Raw genomic sequence first — 9,523 nt, forward strand, 5'->3', positions numbered from 1 at the left:
GAGGAATACAGACACAGGAAGAAGCCGCCAGAACAGAGGCAGCGATGAATGATGGCCACAGGCCAGGTATCCTGAGCGCCCATTAAGGATGAGAGAGCGGCAGGGAGGCTATCCTAGAGCCTGAGACAGCCCCAGAAATCACTGTTTTGGACACTGGCTGGCTTTAAACTGGCACTGCTAGGTTTTATGGAGCAGGACACCATCTGCTGAGACTGAGTAGGAGGCCAGAGGTCATTCTAGCATCCAGGACTATGGCCTTGGAGATACCCAACATAAAGGCCCTGGGTCGATAGCAGTGGACCTGGGTTTTAGGCTCGGACTCTGAGCCTAGGGGAAAGTGGGAAACCTGATCTTGCCATTCCAGGCTTAATCCTGAGCCACCTGGATGGCCCAAAAGATGGTATCCTCAGTTACTCTTCTACCTGATGACAAGTTGGGAGACACAGAAGGCAAGTCCTTTGTTCAAGGCCACACAGTAACCTATGTCACCAGAGCCAATATGCTCTGATGCTCAAGTGAATGAGAACCTGCCTGTGCAGGGGGTTCTAAAGCCCTCGGAGCATCCCCAACACTGGGTGTGGAGAGGGCCTCAGCAGCAGGCATGAAACAGCAGTTCCTCAGAACGTTCTGACTGTTCCCATTAGCTAGTATCCTGGCTAGGTCAGCTGAAACCAAAGTGCCAGCCAGAGCCACTGCTTCACCAGGCAGAAGCAAGGCGTGTTCAGAGCACACTCGAAGCCAACTTGAATTCTGGGCTCTGTCAGATCCCAGGGCCCTGGCCAGTTCCTTCTACTCCCTCAGCCAGAGCAGTTCTGCCAAAGTGCTGAGTGTGCACTTCTGCCACGTGATCTGAGAGGCGGGGTAGGGGCTGGGGGGAGGGCTGTAGGCCTGGCTCCTGGCCTCGAACAGAGAGCCCACGTCTGCAGACCTCAAGCCAGTTTTTGGATAAGTGAAGCAGTTGGAGCTCCAAATGGGGAGTCTGCTAGCCCCTTTGGATGGGGCCTGTTTACTGGCCCAGCTCACTGAGGCTCCCCTGTAGAGAGTAACTGGGAAGAACTGTAACTTTTGCTGGCCTGGGATGGAGCTTTCACAGCATGGCCCATATGGCAACCAGTCAAGAAATCAGCCTGTGACCCAGCAGAACCATAGACCTGCAACACGCTAGTTTCTCGTTGCCTGGCCTTCAGGATTAGCAGTCACTCTGGTGACACTTGCAGCACTGAGCCTGTAAGGGGCCAAACTACTTTCCATGCATGAGTGAGGCTGGCACACTGTGGCCTCCCTACCTGAGCCCTTCAGAATCCCTAACCATCAGCCAGGCAGCATCTCCATTGAGCAGAGAACAATTAAGATGTCTCCTTGGCTCTCCAGAAATCCAGGGTCATGTGGCAGTGATTTGTTCTGCTATGGGCTGCTCCAGAGCAAACAAGGAAAAGCCCAAGGAGGGGTGTGGGGTGGAGTCTCCAGAGAGCCACCCAGAGCCTTCTACTGAGTTATGAAGCCATTTCCTCCCCCCTTTTCCATTCCCTCCCTCTGTCCTACATGTAGAATTGAAAGGGCACTAGAATCAACCCAATCACAGCCCAAAGACTGTTCTCTAGGAACAGGGCTGGGATCTGGCTTAACTGATGACTGAGTTATGGCTTCATAACTCAGCATAACTAGGAGGAAGTGCAGCTCCTCCTAGTTGGTAAACTGCAGGCTAGGCAGGACATGGAGCAGACTTGACTGGCAGGGACCTCGAAGAATCTGAGCTCAGATGCCAGCCTAGTTTTTCCATTCTCGGGTGGGGAGGATTCAGGCTGTGCCCCAGGTTGAAGCAAATCTCCAGCTGCAGAAAAGGGAGACAGGCTGGCTGCCTCTCTGAATTGTCTGAGACCTCACAGTATTCCTTCTTGCTGCCACCTACAAGGTTTTCAGTATTCCTGACTGCTGGGTAATTCTATGTCAATACAAGCTAGTAACAAGGGAACCTCAATTGAGAAAATGCTTTCCTAAGATCTGGCAGTTTTCCTGATTGGGGGAATGGGGGGGGGCAGACCACTGTGGGCAGCGCTGGGCTGGCGGTCCTGGGTTCCATACGAACGCAGACTGAGCAAGCCAGTAAGCAGCACCTGCCTCCACATTTCTGCCCTGCTTGAGTTCCTGCCTTGACTTCTCAGTGATGGACTGTCACCTGAAAATATAGACTGAAATAAACCCTTTCCTTCCTCTTTGCCTTTGTTATGACGTTTCATCATTGCAATAGAAACTGAGAGACAGGCTGGTACCAGGAAATAGTGTAGTGTCGCTGTGACAGTCCTGACGGTTGTTTTGGGAGGGGGGGGGTTGTGAAAGGCCTTTGAGTGTTGAGAGCTCAGTGGGGTGTTCTGGAGGAGCTTGGGAGAGAAGAATGTTGAAGGCAGTACAGACAATGGAGACCTGGCTTGTGATGTTTCACAGGGAAATAAAGACTCTTCCAGGCTGTTTGTGTGAAGAACCTGTGGTGTTCAGCCAGAGACTGGCGCTGATGAAATGAAGCCTTTGTGCTACTGGGACAGTTGACAGTGGTTATTTGGAGCTAAGAAATTAGTGATTAAGAGGAGACTTGGAGGGATGGAGAGATGGCTCCGAGGTTAAGGAGAGGCTGGGATCATTGAGGTGAAATGATCTGGAAAGTCTCTTTAGTCAGTACACAGAAGCTGTGATCCAGGGGCAGCCACCGCTCTACCTCACACTGGCAGCTCAACTTGGCAGTGTAAGAGTTGCCCAGATGATAATAGTTTTGAAGACATGCAGGAGTCATGGAGAGCAGCTGAGGCTTGGCAGTGTGTGGTAGGGTTGGAGTCCCTGAAGGGAGCCCTAGCCAGTTGGCAGCAGAAGACCCCAGCAGTTTTGGAGATGCCAGTACCATGGGATGACCACCAAGAACAGCAGCAGCAGCCACAAAGTGGAACCTGCCGGAGCCCAGAGCCCCAAAGACAGCTTTGTAGCAAATCCAGAGAGGTGACCTTTCAAGCCCTTTGTGGGGACCCAGATCTTGAGTGAATCCCAGACATTGGACATTGAGTTATTTATAACTCTTGGAGTTTGGTTTTGCTTTGATTTAGTTGTGATGTGTCCAGGTTCTTTCCTCTTGAAATAATAAAGTATTTGATTCTAAAGGAACTCACAGGTGAGAGACTTTACATTTTGAATGACTTTGGATTTTAAAGAGACTGAAATATTTATTTTTATTCATTTGTCTTATATTCCCATCACTGCTCCCTCCCAGTCACCTCCTCCCACAATTCTCCCCCCTCCTCCCTCCCCTTCTCTGATAGGGTGAAGGCTCCCCACCCCGGGTATCCCCCTGACCTGGCACATCAAGTCTCTGCAGTGCTAGGTGCATCCTTTCCCACTGAGGCCAGACAAGGCAGCCCAGATAGAAGACCATATCTCACACAGGAAACAACTTTTAGGATAACCCCTGCTCCAGTTCTTTGGGACCCACCTGAAAACCAAGCTGCACATCTGCTACATATGTGTGGGGTGCCTAGGTCCAGCCTGTATGTGTTCTTTGGTTGGTGGTTCAGTCTCTGAGAGCCCCAAGGGTCCAGGTTAATTAATTCTGTTGGTCTCCTTATGGAGTTCCTGTTCCCTTTGGAGCCCACAGTTCTTCCCCTAACTCTTCCATAAGAGTCCCCAAGCTCCGTCCACTGTTTGACTGTGGATGTCTGCATCTGTCTGAGTCTGCTGCTGGGCAGAACTTCTCAGTGACTAGCCTTGCTAGACTCCTGTCTACAGAGGCCGAATTTTTAAGTGTTTGAATTTATAAAGACTGTAGGACTTTTAAAATTTGAAATAATTATATTGTAATGTTGATAGTAATGTGTGATTTGGGGAAGAGCAAGAAAGGAAAGGCTATGGCTTAATGATGTATTTGTGTGACAGGTTAACAAGGGGTCAATTGTGCTGGCTAGCTTTATGTCAGCATGACACAAACTAGAGTTATCTAAAAGGAGCAACCTCAATTGAGAAAATGCCTCCATGAGATCTGGCTTTAAGTCATTTACCCAATGAGTGGTTGATGGGAAAGGGCCCAGCCCACAGTAGGTAGCACCATCCCTGCCTGGTGGTCCTGTATTCTGTAAGAAATCAAGTTGAGCAAGCCATGGAAAGCAAGGCAATAAATAGCAGCCCTTCATGGCTTCTGCTTCATTTCTTGCCTCCAGGTTCCTGCCCTGTTTGATTTCCTGTCCTAATTTCTTTCCATGAAGAACAGTGGTATGGAAGTGTAAGCCAAATAAATACTTCCTCCCCAACTTTCTTTTGGTCTTGGTGTTTCCTCCCAGGAATAGTAACCCTAGGACACTGCTTCAGTTGTCAAGGCAAACATCTGCCACAAAGTACTGCTGACCCTGAGTTTTTCAGATGAAGCAGTTCAGCCCAAGGAAAACAAGGGTCAGGCCAAGACTAGATCCTAGGACCTCTACCTATGCACATATGCACCCTTCACACACACACACACACACACACACACACACACACACACACATACACACACACACACCATACACAATAATACTTTTTTTAAAAAAGATTTTTTATGATATATAAATACACTGTAGCTGTCTTCAGACACACCAGAAGAGGGCATCAGATGTCATTACAGATAGTTGTGAACCACCATGTGGTTGCTGGGACTTGAACTCAGTACCTCAGGAAGAGTCAGTGCTCTTAACCACTGAGCCATCTCTCCAGCTCCACAGTAATGCTTTTTAATTAAAAAAAAAATCAATGCAATTGCTACAGTAATACATTAAAGGAGAGAATCCACCAAATTGCCTTAAGAATTATGAAAAAAGCTTTGACAAAACAAGAAAAACCAAGAGGAGGAGGGAGAGGAGTAATGTTATTGGAGAGGCATTTTCTCTCTCCTAGTGACACAGATAGATTGGATCAGATTAAAGAGGCCTGCACCAAGTTTTCCCATTCTGTCATAACCTGGTGCTCCCAGCAACATATGTGAAGTGTCTTCCTTGATCTATAACAGTGTTTGTTGTTTCTATAAAAAAATGTCATCAAACTGTTACCACACTGGGATACAATATTTTAGGGCAACCTGTGTTCATCTCCCTGGGCTACAGTCATTCACATTTGAATAGATTATCTCTTCTCACCTTTGAGTCAGGAGCTTGTTGCCCATGGTCTCTCACAGTTCCGGGAGAAGTAGCAATCAAGTTCTGCTGACTGGCCCGCTTTGTCAGAGGGGGATAGAGTCAGTGGGAGACCAGAAGAGATCAGACACTGGCCTCCCTAGGAGCTGACAGCAGACAGCAAGGTTTCAAGAGATGAATACAAGTTAGTTATGGAGAGGGGGAGAGAAGGACATTCCAGGTTTCTAGCGGAAAGACTAAGGTAACATTTGTACTGGCTCTGTTTTGTATTTACTTAGTTCTCTTTACCCAACCCACAACCGTCACATCCTCATAGCCAACAGACTGGAGATTTCCATGGCCTTGAGCATAGTCCAGGGGTATTAGCTAAAAATAATCAAGTTATGTCAAAAATAACTACTATGCTCTTCCAGAAACAAACATTTCAAAGTTACTTTAACCCTCATCTAACACTGATATATCTGTGGTTTTACCTTTGAAAACACTGTACCTCAGAACTTAGGCACCAAGAGACTTTAGGGAGTTGCAACCCACTCTTGGACTGACCATTAAGAAAAAAAGACTTAAGACTTTAAAAAAAATATTTATTCTTTTTATAAATAAGTATACTGTAGCTGTCTTCAGACTCACCAGAAGAGAGTATCTGATCCCATTACAGATGGTTGTGAGCCACCATGTGGTTGCTGGGATTTGAACTCTGGACCTTGGGGAGAGCAGTCAGTGTTCTTAACCACTGAGCCATCTCTCCAGCCTGATTTATATAACTATCCTGTATATATCATTAGTTAGATAGTGCCTTGGCCTCCTCTCCCATCCAGTCTGCATTCGGATGCACAGGCTGGAGTCATTCCTGTCCTATGGACAGTGCACACCGGACATTCACTTTTTACATCAGCCCAGAAAAATAAACTCTGGGTGGATCAAAGCCTTAACTGTAAGAGCAGAAAGCAAATGTTTGGAAAGGCACACTGGGAACTGGAGAAAGCTCAGCTGTTAAGAGCACTTGCTGCTCTAGTAGTGGATCCAGATTCTGTTCCCAGCATCAATATGGTGTTCACAACCATCTGTACCTCCAGTTTCAGGGTATCTTGACACCCTCCTCTGGCCTTCTTGGGCACTGCATACACATGGTGTGCATATATACATGTATACTCATACACATAAAATAAAAATAAATCTAGAAAGGTCCATTGAAAAAATTTCTTGCAATACTGGCTCAGAACACAGTTTCCCATACAGTACCTTAATGATGTCTCCCAGCATTCCCTACTGTGGTGACTCCTCCGAAGCAAGTACACAGCCATATCTGGATTGCACAGTGCCTGCCACACACACAGCTTGGGACAAGTTCAAGCAAGAGCCACAGTACACTTGTAGAGAGCCAGAGACTGTGCAGATCCCCTCCCCCACCCTGCTCCCCAGTAATCTCCTTGCTTGGGAACTGTGCCCTTGGGGAGGAGAAGGTGGAGGGAGGCTTGACTCTGGCACCCCACAGTGCAGGGTCTCCTCAGTGTGTCTCCAGTTCACAGACAGTTTATAGATGGGTCTGTTTGTGTAATGTCTGGTACAGGACCACAACAGAGGCAGAATCAATGGGAACACTTGCAGGGCTTACTTTGTTGCACATCAGTTACTGGAAATCTTGTTGCAGCTCCTGAACACATCCCTGCCCGTGGAGAACCCCAAACAGACCAGCATGCCCCTGTTCTAAGGAAACTTTAGTTGCAAAGCCACATCTGGCCTTAGCTTGCCAGCCTCTGTTTACTTCAGGGCAGCCCTGCGCTAAGAAACAGTTACACTTGCTTTACTATGAGAAAACTTGCTAGTCCTAACAGAGAGAGCAAAGGGTGGTGTGGAGATGGAATGAAGGCATCAAGGGTGAGGAAGGCATAGGCCCAGGCCAGCTAGCTGGGATGGAGATTCCAAGGAGGGATACACCTAGGTGGCACGCTTTAAGGCTCTTCCTCATGAGACTTTCCCCACTTCCAGGGTCCTGGAGCCAAGGGAGAGATTACCCCAGGGGCCCTGTGCAGAGAGAACTCAGGACAGTGGGAAAGATGCATTTCAAAAGAGGTTCAAGGAGGTTCAAAAATGTGCTGGGTAGGAAGTTATTTTCTGCAAAGTTCAAGGGTGCCTGGAGAAATCCAAAACATTCCAGTGTGAGGAATGCGGATTTGGTCTTTTGAGCCAGCAGCCGGAAGCCTCTGAGATGGCAAGTCTGACTGAATTCCTACAAGGTTCGGGATCAAAGGCAGTGGGGCAGTCTGTAGCATCCAGACACTGCAAATCAGCAGGTGGGCCAGGGATGTGGAGCACCACATGGAGAACATCAGAGGGTGGCTGAAGCCCTTGGCGCCTCCTGGCCCGTACCTCCTCCATCTCTCAAGAACCGTGTGCTGGGCTTAGGTGTTCCACCACAGTCTCTTAGGTGGTTGGGGACATTCACTCAGGGACAAGCTGATTCATCTTTGTCCTTAGGACCAGCAATCTTGGGGAAGCTCTCGGCTTCATGAATACCCCTGAACTCTAGACTCTGTCCTTCTCAGATGTTTCCTTGTTTCTATACCACAGAAGCGGAGAAACTGCTGCTGATGTTACTGTGGCCTTGTGTGTGTGTTTCCCTGCTCCATGTGCCACATCATAGTCTTGCCAAAGACATTTTATTTTATTTAAACATGTATGTATGCATGTATGTATGTATATATGATGTATGTATGTGTTAGTTTGTGCAAGTCCCATTACAGACATGTGCATAAATGCCTCAGGATGTGTGCACAAGTCAGAGGACAACTTGCAGAATAGTTCTCTTCTACTCTCATAATTCTCTTCTACTATGAGAGTCCCGGGGATGGAACTCATGTTGTCAGGCTTGGCAGCAAGCTCCTTTACCCACTGAGCCGTCTTAATAGCCCACCAATGGTGTTCTAAAAGCCAGGAGTCATTCTCCTTTGGCTGCTAATGAGAAGCAGGGTGGATGGAGCAGACAGAAAGACATGGGAAATTAGGGGGTTAAGAGAAAGAAGGGAACCCCTCACCCCTGAGTTGGGCTGAAGTCCATCAACGGCTGAGCATCAAGACAGGCAGAATCAACATCAACTGCCGTGGGGGCTGCTAACAAAGTCTGTTTTCTAAGAATGTAAAACAGCAGCTGACGGGGCCTACGGCCTGAGCCGCGTGGCTTTTCTCTGTCCCAGCTGCCCTTGCAGGACTCACACCAGTAAGTGATTTACAGAAAGAGATGAGTCTGAAGTCCTCTGGGCGCTGGTGACCCATGGTGTCATCTTATCAGATTCTAGTTCCCTTTAAGACACCCCCCAGAGCTGCTTGGCAAGAAGGAGGAAAAAGGAAAAGAAAAACATATCTCAGCAACTCTTTGAGATAAAATTTGAGAGCCACCAAAGTAGTATACATCGGTGATGCTGAGCCACTTCAACAGGACCAGCCTGGGAGGCTGGCGCACAATTCATGTTCCTTTTATTAACGCCGGTAACAAAAACTTGGGTTTAAGGGCCTTTTTATAGTGATTTACTTATTTTTATTTTATGTATGTTGGTATTGTGTGAGGACATCAGAACCCCTGAAACTGGAGTTACAGACACTTGTGAATTGCCTTATGGGTGCTGGGAATTGAACCCAGGTCCTTTAGGAGAACAGCTGGTGCTTTTAACTGCTGAGCCATCTCTCTAGCCCCCATCCTTTATATATATATTCATATTCATCCATTGTGTGTGTGTGTGTGTGTGTGTGTGTGTGTGTGTCTAACATGCATGTGGAGGTCAGAGAACAACTTGAGGAATTTAGTTCTTTCCTTCTACCTTATGAATAGACTATATGGGGGGGGGGGGGCTGGAGAGTTGGCTCAGTGGTTAAGAGCACTGACTGCTCTTCCAGAGGTCCTGAGTTCAATTCCCAGCAACCACATGGTGGCTCACAATTGTCTGTAATGGGATCTGATGCCCTCTTTTGGTTTGTCTGAAGACAGCAACAGTGTACTCACATATATAAAATAAATATCTTTTTAAAAAGACTATATAGACTATATATAAAGACTATATGTAGCCTGTGTCTGTTACCCCAACAGTGGGGAAGCAGAGACAGACAGACCTCTGAGGATTTTTGCTCAGTTATCCCAGTCCACTTGGAAAATTCCAGATCAACAAGCCCTGTCTCAAAAGAAAAAGGTCCATGGCTCCTGAGGAATGAGCCCTGAGATTATCTCTGGCCTCCACTAGTAACACACATGCGTGTGCATCTATACATACAAGCATAAAGCACTCATTCATGTCACATGCACCAAGCAGGCAAGCAAGTGAGCATGGGGGAGGAGCAGGACCTCCCGAGGACCACATGAGAAAATGCACATGAAATCAGAAATGTAAGACCCA

Source organism: Micromys minutus (assembly GCF_963924665.1).
Source record: "Micromys minutus genome assembly, chromosome: 1".
NCBI lineage: Eukaryota > Metazoa > Chordata > Mammalia > Rodentia > Muridae > Micromys > Micromys minutus.